The 21,139-nt window shown below is 39.0% G+C and overlaps 1 long non-coding RNA gene across 1 annotated transcript in view; it reads left to right on the top strand.

Annotated features, from left to right (window-relative positions):
• The window catches only part of LOC140628206 (uncharacterized), a 129,534-nt gene extending 111,931 nt beyond the window's left edge, over nucleotides 1-17,603 (top strand). Inside the window, exon 4 of the long non-coding RNA XR_012026560.1 lies at nucleotides 16,695-17,603. This is a non-coding gene — a long non-coding RNA (uncharacterized lncRNA). The remainder of the gene's footprint in view (nucleotides 1-16,694) is intronic.
• The last annotated feature ends 3,536 nt before the right edge of the window (nucleotides 17,604-21,139 follow it).

The raw sequence follows: 21,139 nt of genomic DNA on the forward strand, positions 1-21,139 counted from the left end.
AATCTTGGTATCAAGGCACTACCAGCCTCATAAAATGAGTCAGGAAATGCTCTCTCTTCTTCTATTTTCTAGGAAGAAATTGTGTAAAATGGACGTTACTTCTTTAAATGCTTTGTAGAATTCTCTGGGGCTGGAGATTTCATTTATGAGAGTTCTAAACTAGCAAATCCATGTTATTTAATAATTTCAGAACTATTAATATTATCTTTCTTCTTGGGCAAGTTTTGGCATTTTTTAGGTTTCGAAGAATCGATACATTTCATTTACATTGTTAAATTTCTGTGCAGAAAGTTATTCATAGTAATCCCTTGTTACCCTATTAATGGTCTGCAGAGAATATAGTGATAGCCTATCTTTTTTTTTTTTTTTTTTTTTTTGTGAGAGAGAGAGGGAACGAGAGAGACAGTGAATCCATGAGTCGGGGGAGAGGCAGAGGGAGAGGGAAAGAGACAATCTCCAGAACACTTCCCGCTGAGTGAGCTCGTAGGGGTTGGATCTCACGACCCTGAGATCACGACCTGAGCTGAAATCAAGAGTCGGACATTTAACCGACGGAGCAACCCAGGCGCCCCAATACCCTATCTTTCATTTCTGGTATCTACAACTTGTGTTATCTCTCTTTTTTCTTTATCAGCCTATCAAGAGGTTTATCAATTTTATTGCTCTTTTCAGAGAACTAGCTTCTTGATTTGTTGATTTTTCTCTGTTCAATTTCATTGACTTCTGCTCTTTATCGTTTCCTTCTTTACGCTTTCTTTGGGCTTATTCTGCTCTTCTTTTTTCAAGGTTCTTGAGTGAGAGGTTGATTATTGTTTTTGAGAAATTTCTTCTTTTCTGAACCTTTAATGCTACAAATTTCCCTCTTGGCACTGCCTTAGTTTCACCCTACAAGTTTTAATATGTTGTATTTCATTTTCATTCTGTTTCATGTAGTTTTGAAGTCCTTTGAGATTTCCTCCTTGAGTCATTAGATTACTTATTTATTTATTTTAAGATTTTATTTATTTGAAAGAGAGAGAGAGAGAGAGCACAAGCAGGGGCAGTGGCAGGCAGAGGAGGAAGCAGACTCCCCACTGAGCAGAGAGCCCGATGTGGGGCTCGATCCCAGGACCCAGTGATCATGATGACCTGAGCCGAAGGCAGACACTTAACCGACTGAGCCACCCAGGCGCCCCAAGCCATTAGATTATTGAGATGTATGCTGTCTAATTGCCAAGTGTTTGGAGATTTTACTGTAAGTTCTCTTATTGACTTCTGGTATGGTTCCATTACGGTCAGAGAACAATTTCTGTATGATTTAAATTCATTTAATTTTTTTAGGTTTGTTTTATGACCCAGGATATGGTCTATTTTGGTTAAAGTGCCATGTGCTCTTGGAAAGAATTATTTCTGCTGTAGTTGGGAGGAGTGTCAGAACCAGTTGGTTAATGGTTGTTAATGGTTAACCAGTTTTCTGTGGCTGCTGTAACAAATTACCACAGACTTAGTGGCTTAAAACATCATAAATTTATTATGATTCTATAGTCCAGAAGTCTGAAATGGGTCTCACTGGGCTAAAATACAATGTGTCACCAGGACTACTGTTTTTACTGGAGACTCTAGGGGAGAATCCATTACCTTGTCCATTACTTCTAGAAGCTGCTCACTTTCCTTAGCTTATGGCCCTCTTCTTTCATATTTGAAACCAGAAGTGGATTGGAACCGTTTCACTTCCCATCACTCTTCTGCCTCTCTCTTTCACAGTTAAGGACCATTGTAACTACATTTATCCTGTTTAGATGATCCAGAATTATGTATCTATTTTAAGGTTAACTGATAAACAAATTTAATTCCATTGGTTACTTTAATTCCCATGGAATGTAGCATATTCCTAAGGTTCTGAGGAGTAAAATATAAACAATTTGGTTAGGGGTGTATTATTCTGCCTACCACTTTGTCATGTAATATATTCAGAGATTCTGGGGATCAAAACATGAATATTTTAAGGGGTAGTTTTTAAGAATATTTTATTTATTTATTTGATAGAGAGAACACGAGCAGGGGGAGAAGCAGGCAAAGGAAGAAGCAGGCTCCCCAATGATCAGGGAGCCCAACCTGAGGCTTGATCCCAGGACCCTGAGCAGAAAGCAGATGCTTAACTGGCTGAGCCATCCAGGTGCTGTAGGGTGGGGGTGTATTTTTTAAGATTTATTTATTTATTTGAGAGAGAGTGTGCGAGCATGAGCAGGGTAGGGGCAGAGGGAGAGAGAGAATATCAAGCTGACTCTGCACTGAGTGTGGAGCCCGATAAGGGGCTCAATCCCATAACCTCGAGATCACAACCTGAGCCAAAACCAAGAGTCAGGTGCTCAACTGACTGTTTCATCCAGGTGCCCCTTAAGGGGTTATTATTTATGTCAGTTCTCTCAATTGCTGAAACAGGATTGTTAAAGCCCTTAACGATACTGTGGACTTGTTTGTTTCTCTTTTTAGTTCTATCAGTTATTGTTTCATGTTGTTGGAAGCTCTGTACTTTGGTGTACATATTTAGGATCAGTGTGTCTTCTCAGTAGATTGAACCTTTTCTCGTTGTGCAATGTTCTTCTTTGTCCCTGGTAATATTTTCTCTGAAATCTACTTTATCTGGTGTTAATAAAGCCAATACTGTTTTCTTTTTCCCTTTTTTAGAGAGAGTTTGTGCATACATGAGTGGGAGAGGGGGCAGAGAGAGAGATGAGAGAGAATCCCAAGAAGGCTCCACACCCAGGTGCCCCCTTGCTTTCTTTTGATTAAAGTTTGCATGCTATATCTTTTTCATTCCTTTACTTTTAATCTCTCTATTTAATTATATTGGTTTTTTAACTTAATTATATTTGAAGTCAGTTTTTGTAGACAGCATAGAGTTGAGCAACGTTCATTTAACCACTCTGCCAATCTCTTTTTCAACACATCTACTTATATTTGCATTTAACAAAATATTGATATATTAGGGCTTAAGTTTTCCATTTTCTTGTTTATTTTCTTTTTTCTTTTTTATTCATTATTTCTTTTTTGCTGAGGTAAAACTCATATAACTTAAAATTAACAGCTTTAAATTGTGCAATTCAGTGCCATTTAGTACATTCACAATGTTGTGCAATTATCACCTCGAATTCAAAAATATTTCCTCATCACAAAGAGAAATCCATACCCAGTAAGCTCTCATTCCCCTTTCCCTCCTCCCCACTAGACTCTGGCAACCACTAACTTACTTCCTGTTTCTTTGGATTTGCCTATTCTGGGTGTTTCATATGAATGGAATCATACAACATATGACCTTTTATGTTTGGCTTCTTTTACTCGGTATGTTTCTGAGGTTCATCCACATGGCAGCACTTCATTCCTTTTCATGACTTAATAATATTCTGTTATATGGATGTGTTGCATGGCACTTAGTCGTTCATGATTCTATGGGTTTATTTCAAGCTTCTGACAGTTGTGAACAGTGCTGCTATGAACATTTGTGTATAAGTATTTGAATACCTGTGGTATTGTGAGTATAAGAAATAAGTGTATTTGATTCCTCAGATGACCAAAATATATTTCTCATGTTTGTTAGGCTCACAACTTCCAAAACCTTTGGCATTCTCAAAGCAATAGGAGCATCTTTTGTTATAATATGTGGTTTCTTGCTCTTAGTTCCTGTAATTGGTTGAGAGCCATAAAGGTGAAATGGATGTATTGTTACTCATCATAAGCCCCTTTCCATCACAACTGGGGTTATGTTAATGAGGTGACTTTTCTCTTTCTTTCTTTCTTTCTTTCTTTCTTTCTTTCTTTCTTTCTTCTTTCTTTCTTTCTTTCTTTCTTTTTCATTCTTTCAGATTTTATGTATTTATTCATGAAAGACACACAGAGAGAGGCAGAGACATAGGCAGAGGGAGAAGCAGACTCCCTGTAGGGAGCCTGATGTGGGACTCCAACCCAGGACCTGGGGGTCATGCCCTGAGCCAAAGGCAGATGCTCAACCACTGAGCCACCCAGGAGCCCCATGTGGTGACTTTTAGAAAGCACCTAAGGATGGAGGCTGGTTGCCAAGGGAACCGACCTTGAGTAGAGGCTTGAAACTTTCAATCTCTCTCCCTGATTTCCAGGAGGAGGTTGAGTCAATTACCAATGCCCAGTGATTTGACCCATCACACCTATGTAATGAAGTTTCTATAAAAACCCAAAAGATTGGGGTTCAGAGAGCTTCCAGGTTGGGGAACCAGAATGCTTCCATGTGCTACCACGCCTGGCACTAAACGCCACGAGGACAGAAACTCCTTTGGGACGTTGCCTAAGTATTATATCATTTCATCTGGCTGTTGATGTGTATCCTTTGTAATGAACCAGTAACCTGGTGAGTAAATGGGTTTCCTGAGTTCTGTGAGCCATCTGGAAAATTACTGAGTCCAAGGTAGGAGTTGTGGGAACCTCTGATTTATAGGTGGTTGGTCAGAAGCACAGATGACAACCTGGACTTGTGACTAGAATCTGGGTGACTGATTCCCAATTCCTAGGACTGAGCCCTTAACCTACAGAACCTGATGCTGTCTCCAGATAGATAGTGTCAGAATTGAACTGCATGGTAGGACAGCCAAGTGGTGTCTGAGAATTGCTTTGTGATGTGTGGGGTAAAAGGTAGAAGTCTAAAGTCAAAGGTATAAAGTCAGGTTATCGATTGGGGATCTTTCTTTTCTTTAAACGTAAGCATTGAACACTATAAATGTACATCTGAGCACAGCTTTCACAGCATCCCATAGGTTTCATCATGTTGTCTTTTCATTTTCATTTTTTCAACTTATTCTTCATTGAGATATAATTGATATATAACATGCCATTACTTTCATGTATACAACATAATGATTTGATATTTGTATATATTTCAAAATGATCACCACAATAAGTCTAGTTAATATCCACTACCATGCACAGGTACAATTTGTTTCCTTGTGATGAGAACTTTCAAGATTACTCTCTTAGGAGCTTTCAAATATAAAATATAGTATTGTAACCTATAGTCACTATGCTGTCCGTTACATCCCCATGACTATTCCTTTTATAGCTGGAAGTTTGTGCCTTTTGATCCCCTTCACCCATTTCACCTATCTCCCCCACCTCTAACAATTGCCAATTTGTTCTCTGTATCAATGGGTTTGTGGTTTTTTTGTTTGTTTTTTTAGATTCCACGTATAAGTAAGATCATAAGATGTTTGTCTTTCTCTGATTTTTTTAAAGATTTCATTTATTTATTCATGAGAGACACAGAGATAGAGAGAGAGGCAGAGACACAGGCAGAGGGAGAAGCAGGCTCTATGCAGGGAGCCTGACGTGGGACTCAATCCCGGGATTCCCCTGGGCTGAAGGCAGGTGCTAAACTGCTGAGCCACCCAGGGATCCCCCATCTTTCTCTGATTTATTTTACTTAGGATAATGCCCTCAAGGTCCATACATGTTGCAAATGGCAAGATTTCATTCTTTTTTATTATTGAGTATTATTCTAGTGTGTGTATGTGCATATGTGTGTGTGTATACCACATTTTCTTTATCCATTCATTCAAAATAGAAACTTGGGTTGCTTCCTTTTCTTGGCTATTATAAATAATGCTGCACTAAACATGGGGGTACGTATATCTTTTTCACTTACTGTTTTTGTTACCTTCAGATAACTACCCAGAAGTGGAATTATTGGATCATATGGTAGTTATTTTAGTAATTAAAAGAAAGATTTATTCATTTGTTTTAGCAGGAGTGGGGAGAGTGGGGAGGTAGGCTCCCTGAGAGGCAGACTTTTGGGATGTTGGTCACATTCTTTTTTTTAAGATTTTATTTATTTATTTGAAAGACAGAGTGAGCGAGACAGGGAGGAGGGGCAGGAGGAGAGAGAGGGAGAAGCAGACTCCCACTGAGGAGGGAGCCGGACACGGGGCTCAATCTGGGGACTCCAGGATCATGACCTGAACCGAAGGCAGATGCTCAACCAACGGAGCCACCCAGGTGCCCTGGTCACGTTCTTTATTTTGATTTGGGCGGTGACTACATGGGTATTTTTACCTTGCGAAAACTCACTGAGAGATGCACATAAGATTTATGCACTTTATATAGCATGTAGGTAAGAAAACTTAACAAAAATTTCCTTTGAAAATTCAAATATAGATAGGTGAGATTAAAGATAGAATAGAGGGAGAAAGAAAACTGTGTTCTGTTATCTTCTGTGATTTGGATTAATTTTAAAAAGGTAGATTTTACCATAAATATTATACAGATACACTTTTTTCAAAGATTTTATTTATCTATTTGACAGAGAGAGAGAGCATGCAAGCACAAGCAGGGGGAACAGCAGGAAGAGGGAGAGGAAGAAGCAGCTCCTAATGAGCAGGGAGCCTGAGGCAGGGCTCAATTCTAGGACCCCAAGATCATGACCTGAGCTGAAGGCAGATGCTTAACCAACTGGGCCGCCCAAGTGCCCCAAATTTTAAGCTGGACATACTTCCTGTCTTTATTGTTGGAGCTGAGATTTGATTATAGTCACAGGAAGGATACTAATAATAAATAAAATGTTTATTCTGAGGGTCAAATTACATCTCTTTCCCCCTACCATTTCAGCCTCCATGTAGGGTGATATATATATATATATATATATATATATATATATATATATATATATATATTTCTTTCTGACGATAGCACCAAAACCACCAAAAGCCCATGATTTTCTAACACAAATGGAACAATGTGCTATGGAGGAACATGGGCTCTGGAGGCAGACCTGGTTTCGAATCCCTACTCTGCCACAAGTGTTATATCTTGTCTAAGCTTCAAATCCTTCAACATTAAAGTAGGACTAATAATACCTAGCTCATAGAGCTGTATGACACGTGGCTAGAATCTAGTGCCCATTCAATAAATGCAGCTATTATTATTATTTTAAATCTTATTTATTTATTTTAGAGAGAGAGAGAAAGAGCAGGGGGAGGGGGAGAGGGAGAGAGACTCTCAAGCAGACCCCCCACTGAACATGGAGCCTGAAGTGGGGCTGGATATCAGAACCCCAAGATCATGACCTGAGCTGAAATCAAGAGTCAGACACTTAACCAATTGAACCACCCAGGTGCCCTGTAACCATTATTATTTTCATTACCACTATTAGTTATAGAGGCTTCACCAATTGGTCTGGGGATAGCTCTCCCGCAGACAGGTGGAAGAAGGGGGTGGTGGATATGTCTACCATCATTTAATCCTCTCCTTTCTTGAATAATTCCTGTGTTGATAGTTGTATGCCAGCCAGCATGGACATTCTCTGACCCCAATTCTTAGAACCCACTTCTGGCCGAAACAAGATACACCCAAAAAGCCTCCATAGGAAGTGGGCCTAGAATTGGACTGGGAGTTAAGTTACATTCAAGCCTGGTAGCGGTGGGACCTGGGACCCAACTGTAATGGGGAGTGGATGATAAAAAGCCCCTCACAGTTCCAGACTCAGGTGAGAAATGTAGATAGAGAAATGTAGGAAGAGTCCGCACCAAGAAAGGAATTAGAATCTGCCACTCAGACCTTTTGGTTATTCCAGGAATTCCCTGGATAATTGCCAGGAGTGGGCACTGTTGTTCATGGGTCGGTGGTGTTCAGGTTGGAGTTTAAAGACCTCTCAATACTCTTCCAAAGAATGGAAGAGAAATAGGACTGACAAATGGTCTAGCAAACAGTACAAAACAAAATAATCAGGACAAGGACCCCAGTAGGCCAGCACTGGCATCCACAAGCAAACAATCAAAGCCATTTCCAAGCTTAACCCACGTGCTGCCCTTATATATCCAGTGTTATAGCTGCTGACTCTTCAAATTCAGATTATTTTCCTGCCCCACGTTGAGACTATTACAGTATCGTTCCATCAGGGAGGGACACATGCTGTGTTCCCTCTGTGCATCCACAAGGGGCAACAGAGAGCAATAGGTGTTAGCCTCAACAAACCCAATCTTTCAGGGTCCTCTAAGGAACTATATACACCCCATGCCAGTACAAAGACTATATTCAGTAATGGAGTTAAGGGGAGGTCAGTAGCTTGGAGGAGGAAGTAAAGAGATTGGACACAGGAAGCCCCACCTTCTCTTACAGCCTAACTCTCACTCTTGCCTGCTTTTTTTTTTTTTTTTTTTTTTTTTTTCTGGGCTCCTAGGTACCATGCTCTTGGTGGGGAACAAAGATGATCCATGTTCATAAATACTCCCATCATGCCCCTGTCGAACTACTTCCTGCCATCTGACTTCTCATTTGAATGATGGCGGACTTAATTTCTTAGTGGCCAAATCACAATATAAAGCATTTATTTATGATTCTGTAACACCCTCCCCCCAAGAAAAATAAACAAGAAAAACACATCATTCATTCATTCAGTCCACATTTGTTCAGAATCTACAACTGCAGAATTCTTTCAGATGACAAGATGACAGTGTGGGGTAATTGTGACTGAACTGGCAGGAAGCCCAGCAGCATTAACAACAAAGTGAAGGGAAAACTTTTCACTGGCAAACTAGCTGGCAAAATCATTAGACACAAACCTAAGTATTTATATTCTCCCATTTCAGTGTAAAAACAAATGCCATAATCACAAATCTACAGGATTTAAATTACAAACCAGAGCATGTCACTTAATTGACACAGCATTAATCCTCTTTCATAGGCCAGCAACATGTATAACTGAGATTCGGTTTCTCATCAAAGACAAGATTGGCTCATTGGAATGTCTATAGCCCAGCTGGAGAGGAAAACTTTCTAGAACAACCTGCGCACCTAACTTGGATGAAACGGGAAACATAAAACATCATTGTGCTTTTAACAGAAATTGTTGGGAAAAGCAAAATGTACTACACACATTTCTGGAGAAATTACTAGAGTAACTATTAGAGGAGTGTTATTAAAACTTGTCCCGCAGGGTCCTGGAGCACAGCCATTCCCAATTAGATGTTGGCTTTATCAGGAGCCTACCCCTTCCCTTCACAGAGAAAATAATTGGCACCTCAGGAGGATCTGTGACAACATCAGCAATTTCATTTACTTGGTAGTGGTACTGTTTTTTTTTTCTCCTCTTATCCTTCCTTTTATCCCCCCAAGATGTAATTCACATGCCTTTTTAAAGTGTACAATTCAGTGCTTCTTTTTTTAGTATATTCACAAAATTGTGAATCTCCTTGATCACAAACCATGATCTCCTTTTTGTCTCTATAAATTTGCCCATCCTGCACATCTCAAATGGAATGATCAATATGTGGCCTTTTGTGTCTGGCTTCTTTTTTTCATTGATGTATAATTAACATGCAATGTTATATTAGTTTCAGGTATACGACATATAAATTCGACAATTCTATACATTACTCAGTGGTCACCACGGTGAGTGTAGTCACCATCTGTCGCCACTGGGTCTGGCTTCTTTGACTTAAACATGTTTTCCACAGTCATTTATGTTGTGGCATGCATCAGTACTTCATTCCCCTTATGGTAAATTAATCCTCTATTGTATGGCTGGACCATATTTTGTTTATCAGTTTATTGATGGACACTTGGATTGTTGGTGCATTTTGGCTGTTATACATAATGTTGCTATGAACATTCATACACAAGTTTTAAGGAATGCATATTTTCATTTATTTACCTAGAAGTAGAATCACTGGCTCATGTGTTAACTCTATGTTTAATTTTCTGAGGAACTGACAAACTGTTTTCCAAACCAGCTGTACCATTTTGCAGAGCCACCAGCAACATATGAGGGTTTCAATCTCTCCATAGCTTCACCAACATTTGTTCTTGTCCATCTTATTTATGATAGCCATCTTGGTGGATGTGAAGTAGTATCTCGTGGTTTGATTTGCATTTCCTTAAGTCTAATGACACTGAGTATATTTTCATGAACTTTTGGGTCATTCATATATTTTTGGAGAAATGTCTATCTGAGTCCTTTGCCTGTTTTTAATTAGGTTGCCTGGAGGGTAATATGCTGAGTGAAATAAGTCAATCGGAGAAGGACAAACATTATATGGTCTCATTCATTGAGGGAATATAAAAAATAGTGAAAGAGAATAAAGGGGAAAGGAGAAAAAATAACTGGGAAATACCAGAAAGGGAGACAGAACATGAAAGACTCCTAACTCTGGGAAATGAACTAGGGGTGGTGGAAGGGGAGGTGGGCAGGGGGTGGGGGTGACTGAGTCGCAGGCACTGAGGTGGGCACTTGACGGGATGAGCACTGGGTGTTATTCTGTATGTTGACAAATTGAACACCAATAAAAAATAAATTTATTAAAAAATAATTAGGTTGCCTTTTTGTTGCTAAGTTGGAAGAATTCTTTATGTACTCTGGATACTACAACCTTAACAGCAATACAATTTGCAAAATTTTACTCCCATTATGTGACTTGTCTTTTCAATTCCTCTTTTTTTCTAAGATTTTATTTGTAAGTAATCTCTACACCCAATGGTGGGGCTTGAACTTAAAACCGCAGGATCAAGAGTCACAGGCTCCTCTGAGCCAACCAGGCACCCCTTCAATTTCCTGATAGGGTTCTTTGATTCATGAAAGTTTTTTTTAAATTTTATTTATTTATTAATGAGAGAGAGAGAGAGAGAAAGAAAGAAAGAAAGAAAGAGAGAGAGAGAGAGAAAGAGAGAGAGAGAGAGAGAGAGGCGCAGAGACACAGGCAGAGGGAGAAGCAGGATCCATGCAGGGAGCGGGACGTGGGACTTGATTCTGGGTCTCCAGGATCAGGCCCTGGGCTGAAGGCGGCGCTAAACTGCTGAGCCACCCGGGAATCCCTATTCCTAAGTATTTTCATAGTATGTTCATCTTTTTGATCCTCTCATAAATAAAATTGTTTTCTTAATTTCACTTTTGTATTCTTCATTGCTGGTTTAAAGAAACATCATTGAGTTTTGTGTGTTGATCTTGTTTCCTCCAACCTTGCTACACTGGTTTATTGCTTCTAATAGGTTGTTTTGTGAATTCCTTATAATTTGCTATATACAATCACGTGCAACTAGAGATAGTTTTACTTCTTCCTTTCCAATCTGGATGCTTTTCTTTCTTTTTCTTGCTTAACTCTCCATGATCAAAACTCCAATACAATGTTAACTAGAAGCAGCAATAGAAGACATCCGTATTTTGTTTCTGATCTTAGGAGGAAAGATTTCAGTCTTTTATTATTAATTATGATGCTAGCAGTGGATTTTTCAAAGATGTCCTTTATCAGGTTGGAGACATTCTGTTTTATGACTAGAGCTGAGTGGTTTTTTTTTTTAATCATAAAAAGGTGTTGGGTTTTTTTGTCGTGTTTTTCTGCATCTGTGAAATGATTATATTGTTTTGTCTTTTATTCTATTAATATGCTATATTACATTCATTGATTTTTGTATGTTGAATAAACCTTGTATTTCTGAGATAAATCCTACTTGGTCATGGGGTAAAAGTTTTTTATGTGTTGTGGGATTTGGTTTGCTAGTATTTTGCTGAGGATTTTTGTGTGTATATTTATAAAGGACATTGGTGTGTAGTCTTATTTTCTTGTGATATCTTTGGTTTTAGGCTCGGTGTAATACTTGCCTTTTAGAATGTGTTGAGAAATGTTCTGTCCTTTCTTATTTTTTGGAAGAGTTTGTGAATGATTGTCATTAATTCTTTAAACTTTGCTAATTTGCTAGTTAAGCCACCTGGTCCTGGATATTTCTCTGTTGGATTTTTTTTTTATGAATTGTTCAATCTCTACTTGTAGGTCTATTTCCATTTCTATTTGTTCTTGAGTCATTTTCAGTAGTTTGTCTTTCTAGAAATTTGTCCATTTCATCAATGTGAGCTAATTTGTTAGCATACAATTGTTCATAGCATTCTCTTATAATCTTATTTATTTCTATAAAGTCATTTTCTTATAATCTTATTTATTTCTATAAAGTCAATGGTAATGTCCTGTCTCACTCTTTTTTTAAAGATTTCTCTTTTAAGTAATTTCTACATCCAATGTGGGGCTCAAACTCATGACCTCGAGATCAAGAGTCACACATTCTTCTAACTGAGCCAGCCTAGCACTCTAACCCTCATTCTTGATGTTAGTAATCTGAGTTCTCTTTCTTTATTTCTTAGTCTAGCTAAAGTTTCTCAATTTTGTTGATCCTTTCCAAGAGCTAAGTTTTAGCTTTATTGGTCTTGTTTATAATTTTTCTTTTTTTTTAATTTTTATTTATTTATGATAGTCACAGAGAGAGAGAGAGAGAGAGGCAGAGACATAGTCAGAGGGAGAAGCAGGCTCCATGCACCGGGAGCCCGATGTGGGATTCGATCCCGGGTCTCCAGGATCGCGCCCTGGGCCAAAGGCAGGCGCCAAACCGCTGCGCTACCCAGGGATCCCCTGTTTATAATTTTTCTATTACCTATTTCATTAGTTTCCTCTAGTCCTTATTTTCTACTCCTTCTTGGAAGGGTTTAGATTGTTTGGATTTAGTTTGCTACCCTTTTTCCTAGTTTCATAAAATGTAAGATTGTGTTCTTGATTTATTTATTTATTTATTTTTTTTTTTTAAATGTAACTTTTATTTTTTTAAATTTTTATTTATTTATGATAGTCACACAGAGAGAGAGAGAGAGAGAGAGAGAGAGAGAGAGGCAGAGACACAGGCAGAGGGAGAAGCAGGCTCCATGCACCAGGAGCCCGACGTGGGATTCGATCCCGGGTCTCCAGGATCGCGCCCTGGGCCAAAGGCCGGCGCCAAACTGCTGCGCCACCCAGGGATCCCTGTGTTCTTGATTTAGAGATATTTCTTCTCTTTTTTTTTTTTTTAAAGTAGATGGATTTTTTTTAATTTTTTTTTAAATTTTTATTTATTTATGATAGGCACACAGTGAGAGAGAGAGAGGCAGAGACACAGGCAGAGGGAGAAGCAGGCTCCATGCACCGGAAGCCTGACGTGGGATTTGATCCTGGGTCTCCAGGATCGCGCCCTGGGCCAAAGGCAGGCGCTAAACCGCTGCGCCACCCAGGGATCCCTTCTTCTCTTTTAATATTGGTATTTATAGGTATAAAATCCTGCTAAGCATTGCTAGACATGCATCCCACAAATTTTGTATGTTGTATTTTAGTTTTTATTCATCTCAAAGTATTTTTTTAATTTCCATTGTGATTTCTTATTTGAACCATTGATAATCTACTAGTGTGTTGTTTAGTATCTGTATATTTATGAATTTTCCCAATTTCCTTCTGTTATTGATTTTTGTTTCCATTCCATTGTGAATAGAAAACATATTTTGTATGATATAAATTCTTTCTTTTTTCTTTTTTTAATGTTTTATTTATTTTAGAGAGAAAGAGTGCAAGTGTGAGTAGGGGGAGGGGCAGAGGGAAAGAATCTCAAGCTGACTCCCCACTGAGCTCGGAGCCCAATGCGGGGCTCAATCTCACAGCACTGAGGTAATGACCTGAGCTGAAATCAAAAGCTAGATGCTCGACCAACTGAGCTACCCACCCAGGCACCTCTGATATAAATTCTTTCAAACTTACAGAGACTTATTTTATAATTTAACATATGGTCCATTCTGGACAATGTTCCATGTGCACTTGAGAAGAATGTGGATCCTGTGGTTGTTGAGTGGGGTGTTCCAAAGGTTTCTGTTATTTCTACTTGGTTTATAGTGTTGTTCAAGGCCTCTTTCCTTGTTGATATTCTGTTTACTTGTTCTATCCATTATTAAAGTAGGATATTGAAAACTCCAACTATTATCGTTGAATCATCCATTTCTCCCTTTAATTCTGTCAGTTTTGCTTAATGTATTTTGAGGCTCTGCTGTTAGGTGACTATATGTTTTTTTTTTTTTTAGGTGACTATATGTTAAAACTGTTATATCTTTTTTTTTTTTTTTTTTATGATAGTCACAGAGAGAGAGAGAGAGAGGCAGAGACATAGGCAGAGGGAGAAGCAGGCTCCATGCACCGGGAGCCTGATGTGGGATTCGATCCTGGATCTCCAGGATCGCGCCCTGGGCCAAAGGCAGGCGCCAAACCGCTGCGCCACCCAGGGATCCCAAAACTGTTATATCTTCTTTAAGATAGACTCTCTTATCATTATAAAATATCCTTTTTCTATAGTGATAATTTTTGACTTAAAGTCTATTTTTGTCTGATATTAATGTAGCCATTCCAGCTTTTTATTGCTTACTGATTGCAAGGTATATCATTTCTCACCTATTCACTTTCAACCTATTTGTGTTTTTGAATCTAAGAGTGGCTCTTGCAGACAGCATCAAGTTGGATCATTTTTTCTTACCTATTCTGTGAATCTCTGCCTACGACATGTTTAATACATTTAAATTCAGTGTAGTTACTGATAAAGTAGGATTTACATCTGCAAATTTTCCTCATATGTTTGTTTTTCATCTTTTATGCCTTATTCCTCTATCCTTCCATTACTACCTTCTTTTAAGTAGATATTTTCTAGTGTACTATGTTAATTCTCTTGTCATTTCTTTTTATTTAAGGATTTTTATTTTTAAGTAATCTCCACACCCAATGTGGGGCTCGAACTTACGACCCTGAGATCAAGAGTTGCATGCTCCATCTACTGGGCCAGCCAGGCACCTCTTTTCATTTCTTTCTTTTTTTAAAAGATTTTATTTATTTATTCATGAGAGACACAGGCAGAGGGAGAAGCAGGCTCCGTGCAAGGAGCCCACGAGGGACCCGATCCCGGGTCTCCAGGATCAGGCCCTGGACCGAAGGCGGCACTAAACCGTGGAGCGGTTTAGTGGAGCCACTCGGGCTGCCCGTGTCATTACTTTTTTTTTTTTAAGACTTTATTTATTTATTCATATTTATTTATTCAGAGAGAGAGAGAGAGAAAGAGAGGCAGAGACACAGGCAGAGAGAGAAGCAGGCACCATGCAAAGAGCCCGACATGGGACTCGATTAAGGGTCTCCAGGATCACGCCCTGGGCCAAAGGCAGGCGCTAAACTGCTGCGCCACCGGGGCTGCCCTGCTCGTGTCATTTCTTATATTAACGATATTTTTGAATGATTTTCTTAGTGGTTGCTCCGGGTATTACAATTAGCATCTTAATTTATAACTATCTAGTTTGGATTAACAATTGCTTAATTTCAGAACTATAGAAAAGTTATTCTTATGTAACTTGTTTCCTACCCCCAACTTTGTGCTGTTATTGCCATGCAAATTACATCATTATACATTAGAAGCTCATTAGCAGGATTTCATAATTACTGCTTGATGCAGTTGCTTTTATTTTTTTTTTGATGCAGTTGCTTTTAATAAGCATCCTAAGATAGGATGCTTTCTTATCCTAAGATAGGATAAGAAAAGAGCTACAAATAAAAATATGCTTTACTCTTTTTTGAAATTTCTCTGTGTAGCCACCTTTACTGTGTTCTTTATTTCTATTTCTTTTTTTTTTAAATTTTTTATTTATTCATGATAATCACAGAGAGAGAGACAGAGGCAGAGACACAAGCAGGCTCCATGCACCAGGAGCCCGACGCGGGACTCGATCCCGCGTCTCCAGGATCACACCCTGGGCCAAAGGCAGGCACCAAACCGCTGCGCCACCCAGGGATCCCTATTTCTATTTCTTTATCCAGGGTTTAAAAGAAATGAACTATTGAGTCATGAAAAAGACATGGAGGAACTTTAATGCATATATCTAAGTGAAAGAAGGAAGCCAGCCTGCAAAGGCTATATACTGTATGATTAGAACTATATGACATTCTGGGAAAAGCTAAATTATGGTGTTGGGAAAATGATCAGTGGTTACTAGAGGTGGGAGCAATGAGGGGCAAGGGGAAGACAAATAAGTAAGTGGAGCACAGTGGATTTTTAGGACAGTGAAAATAATCTGTATGATACCATAAAGGTGGATACATATCATTATGTATTTGTCCAAACCCATAGAATGTACCACACCAACAGTGAACCTTAATGTAAACTTTGGACTTCGAGTGGTTATGGTGTGTCAGTGTTGTTTTGTCATTTGTAACAAATTTACCACTCTGGTGGGGGAGGTTAATAATGATTGAGTATACACATTTGTGGGGGTATGTAGGGGGTATACGTGGGAAATCTCTGTACCTACTGTTCAATATTGCTGTAAATGAAAACTGCTCTAAAATGTAAATTCTATCTTTCAAAATATTTATTTATTTTAGGGGTACCTGGGTGACTCAGTGGTTGAGCATCTGCCTTTGGTTCAGGGCATGATCCTGGGGTCCTGGGATCAAGTCCCATATGGAGCTCCTGGCAGGGAGTCTGCTTCTCTCTCTGCCTATGTCTCTGCCTCTCTCTCTCTCTCTCTTCCATAAATAAATAAAATATTTTTAAAAAGATTTATTTATTTTAGAGAGAGCAAGTGAGGAGGGCATGGGGGGCAGATGGAGAGAGGGAATCCTGAAGCAGACTTCTTGCTGAGCATGGAGCCTGATCCAGGGCTCCATCCTAGGACCCTGAGATCAGGACCTGAGCTGAAATCAAGAGTCAGTGACTTAACCAATTGAGCCACCCAGGCACCCCTAAATTATATTTAAAAAAGAAGAAATCAGGATAAAACAAGGAACATTTAGGGAATATGCTGAAGAACATATTTATGCCTAACATTAAAATACAATTAATTCCATTTTTAATGTATTAACTTTTGTCTTTTTTATAATTTTATTTTTCAGCAACGTCTATACCCAGTGTGAGAGTCGAACCCACAACCTCACAACCCACAAAGAACAAGAGTCACACACTTCACAAACTGAGCCAGACAGGAATCCCTTAACTTTTATGTCCTTACTCAGTTCCTAAACTATAAAGACCTTGCAACTATAAAAATCTTGATAAACTATGTTTTATTTTTTATGTTACATGTAAGCTCTAGTATAACAAATGAAATAAACTTCTAGTATATACTTTTACCAAGAAAAAGAAGTGAATGGATGATGTCTCAAATGGACAAATCAAGAAATAATAATATGCATATAATATTATTTGGAAATATCACAGTAAATACAGTCAAGATTAGCTTAAACATTTTGAAAATGGTTCTCATTTTCAGCCCTCATAAACACATATTTACTTTACAAACTCAACAAACAAGGGAAGCCTTTTCTTAAATGAAGTTTATAAACCTTTATATATATATTTACCATCACACTCCACTTTCTTATTCTGACTCTTATTTTCAAAAAAGTATTTTTTTAATGTGTGCAGAAATGTTTCCTTTTAACTTTTTAATTTTTATATAATCTTTACCCCAATGTGGGGCTCAAACTTACAACCCTGAGATCACCAATTGAGTCAGTGAGGCACTCCTTAAAATATATATATTTTTTAATATTTTATTTTTAAATAATCTCTACCCCAATGTGGGGCTTGAACTCAAAACCACGAGATCAAAAGCTGCATGCTCTACCGACTGAGCTGCCCGAAGTCCCCCTCAAAAATATTTTTGTCTTTTGTTAAAAGCATATTTACTGGGGATCCCTGGGTGGTCAGCGGCTGAGCATCCGCCTTTGGCTCAGGTCACGATCCTGGAGTCCCGGGATCGAGTCCCACATCAGGCTCCCTGCATGGAGCCTGCTTCTCCCTCTGCCTGTGTCTCTGCCTCTCTCTCTCTCTGTGCCTCTCATGAATGAATAAATAAAATCTTTAAAAAATAAAAAATAAAAAATAAAAGCATATTTACCTGGTTTTACCTCTTGTTTGCAAAAGGTATGTAGCTTTTCAAATATATATTATCAGCCTTTTGAAAGGTGTTTATTTGCAGGTGCAAGGGCCTGCCTTTCCTATGGATCCTACAACTATCCCTGAAAAGGTTTATGGGAGAGTACTTAGATTGTGCTCAGGTATAAAAGATACCGGGTTAACTTCTGGGTGGGAGTTCCTTTGTCTCCTTATCTCTTCCTGAAAGAAGTTGTTTTTAGTAAATGTCCAAATTTATATCCCCCAAATTTCCAGGTCTGTGGTCTTATTTTTAAAGAATTGTATATCAATTAAAAGACTGAAAATTAAAAAAAATAAAAAAAGACTGAAAATAATCCCAGTGTCCAACAGTAAGAGCCTAGTTAAACTTTGGCGGGGCTACCTGACAGGAATATTATGCAGCTGTCAAAAATAAGGAAGCTCTTCATGTACCAATATGAAAAGATATTTTGTTAAATGTTAAGAAGCCATGTGCAGAACAGTATTTAGAGTATGAAGCTTGCTTGTTACAAAGGAGGGAAGAATATATATTTGCACAGACACCAGGAGAACACATAAGAAATAGATACAAATGGGGTGGACGGGAAGAGGGAGTGAGACAGTATATACTTGTTTTGTACTTGCAATTTTTGAACCAAATGAATGTATTACCTTATCAAATAAAATAGGAAAATGGACAATAAATTGATTACTTTTGCAGTAGAGCATGTGACTCTCGATCTTGGGGTTGTGAGTTCGAGCCCCACCTTCGGTATAGAAATTACTTAAAAATAAAATCTTAAAAAAAAGAAATAGAGGAGATGTGTCAGGAGACTGATGCTTTATAAGCATTTTTGGTATGATTTGAGTTTTTTAAGTGAGGTATGTGCTATTTAGCATTAAAGCGGGTAACCAACCGAAGAGTTAAAAAGAGCAATGGTTAAAAATGTTTTTTCTAGGTAACATATTTGAAAATGCAGAAGAGTGGGGCAGGGGACAAATGCATTTCATTAAAAGTCTGTAATATTTCATATTTTTTAAGGATTGATTGATTTTAGAGAGAGAGAGAGAGAGTGGGGAGGAGGGACAGAGGGAGAGAGAGTCCTTAAGCAGACTCTATGCTGAGTGCAGAGCCTGATGCAGGGCTCGACACAGGGCTTGATCCCACAACCCTGAGATTATGACCCTAGCTGAAACAGAGTCAGATGCTGAACCAACTGAGCCACCCAGGTGCCCCTGTACTATTTCATATTTTTAACTTTGTGTTTATGCTACTTTGATAAAAATTAACACAGGACACCCCCTGCCAACTCTGACACAAAGAAAGCAGAAAATGGAAGCTATGTTGGTAAAGAGAACGTTTCTACCAGACACAAAGAGGGATTGCATTTACTTTATAAGTTATCCTACTCAAAGCTGTTTCTTTTGCTGTGAATTAAGACTATGTATTTTCCTAGAACTATCAAGACTCAACCTCTACAAAAGGAAAAGCAAACTGGTTGTGATATAGATATAATTAATCTTTTTTTTAAATTTTTATTTATTTACGATAGTCACAGAGAGAGAGAGAGAGAGAGGCAGAGACACAGGCAGAGGGAGAAGCAGGCTCCATGCACCGGGAGCCCGACGTGGGATTCGATCCCGGGTCTCCAGGATCGCGCCCTGGGCCAAAGGCAGGCGCCAAACCGCTGCGCCACCCAGGGATCCCCATAATTAATCTTTTTTTAAAAAGATTTTATTTATTTATTCATGAGAGACACACAGAGAGAGGCAGAGACACAGGCAGAGGGAGAAGCAGGCTCCATGCAGGGAGCCTGATGTAGGACTCGATCCTGGGACTCCAAGATCACGCCCTGGGTTAAAGGCAGACACTTAACCCCTGAGCCACGCGGGTGTCCCAGATATAATTAATCTTAAAGGAATATATGTATCAGAAATCATTCTATGACGCTTCATGTAGATTAACATTATTTTGGGGGCACCTGGGTGGCTTAGTGGTTGAGTGTCTGCCTTTAGCTCAGGTCATAATCCCGGGGTCCTAGGATCAAATCTCACATCAGACTCCTCACAGGGAGCCTGCTTCTCCCTCTGCCTATGTCTCTGCCTCTCTCTGTGTGTCTCTCATGGAAAAATAAATAAAATCTTTTTTTAAAATTCATTTTTGTAGTATGTAGATACAGTAATTGGATAGCATGAAGATACTATAATTAGGCTATTTCCCTTTTGATGGACATTTTTGTTGTTTCCAATATTTTGTTGTTATAAACAACACTACTGTAAACATTCATACACATCATAAATCATTGAGCTCATGTGCAAGAATAGATTCCTAGAAATGGAATGGGTGGGTCAAAAGGCACATTCTATTTTCTACATTTTCCACAATGAATATGAATTATTTTTAAAATCAGAAAAATATAAACTTAAAAAAATTAACTGGAGGGTAAAGGTCTTATTTTTCTAGTATCTTGTGTTATGTATGATAGAAAATTTAGTATTGGGGTGCCTGGGTGGAACAGTCTGTTGAGTGTCGGACTCTTGGTTTTGGCTCAGGTCATGATCTCAGGGCGTGGGATCAAGCCCTGCATTGGGCTCAGCACTCAGCGGGGTGTGTGCTTGAGATTCTCTCTCTCCATATCCCTCTGCCCCTCCTCTCTCTCTCAAATAAGTAAATAAATCTCAAAAAAAGAGAAATTTTTATACTTTCAGATTCCATGACAGTCAAAGGAAGAGGGCCTTGCCTAAAATAGATCGTGGTGACTTTTCATGACTGGTTCATTGTAAACTATAGTCACTGCTGCGTCACACACACAGATATATGTCTGGGAGGATGCTGCCTTAGTAGGAAGTCTTTCACCTCATTTTTAAAAATATTTTATTGGGACAGCCTGGGTGGCTCAGCGGTTTAGTGCAGCCTTCAGCCCCGGGCCTGATCCTGGAGATCTGGGATCGAGTCCCACATCTGGCTCCCTGCGTGGGGCCTGCTTCTGTCTCTGCCTCTCTCTCTGCGTCTCTCATGAATAAATAAATAAATAAATAAATAAATAAATAAATAAATAAATGTTTAAAAAATATTTTATTATTTATTTGAGAGAGAGAGAGGGAGAGAGAGAGAGAGAGAGAGAGAGAGAGAGAGAATGCCTGAGCAGGGGGAAGAGGCAGAGGGAGAGAGGGAAGCAGACTCCCAGCTGAGCAGGGAGCCTGATGTGGGGCTCCATCTCAGGATCCTGGGATCATGACCTGAGCTGAAGGCAGACACTTCACTGAATGAAACCCCCGGCACCCCTTCACTTCATTTTAATAGGATTTTAAGGCATTTTCCAAACCAATTGCTCTAAAATGAAATACAATAAAATATGGAGCATGGCCGAGCTAGTGTGCCCTGCAGAGGCTGGTCCGAGGAGTAGGAGAAGCTTCCAGCTCCAATGACTGGCACTCACTG

The sequence above is a fragment of the Canis lupus genome, chromosome X (assembly GCF_048164855.1).
Source record: "Canis lupus baileyi chromosome X, mCanLup2.hap1, whole genome shotgun sequence".
NCBI classification, from domain to species: domain Eukaryota; kingdom Metazoa; phylum Chordata; class Mammalia; order Carnivora; family Canidae; genus Canis; species Canis lupus.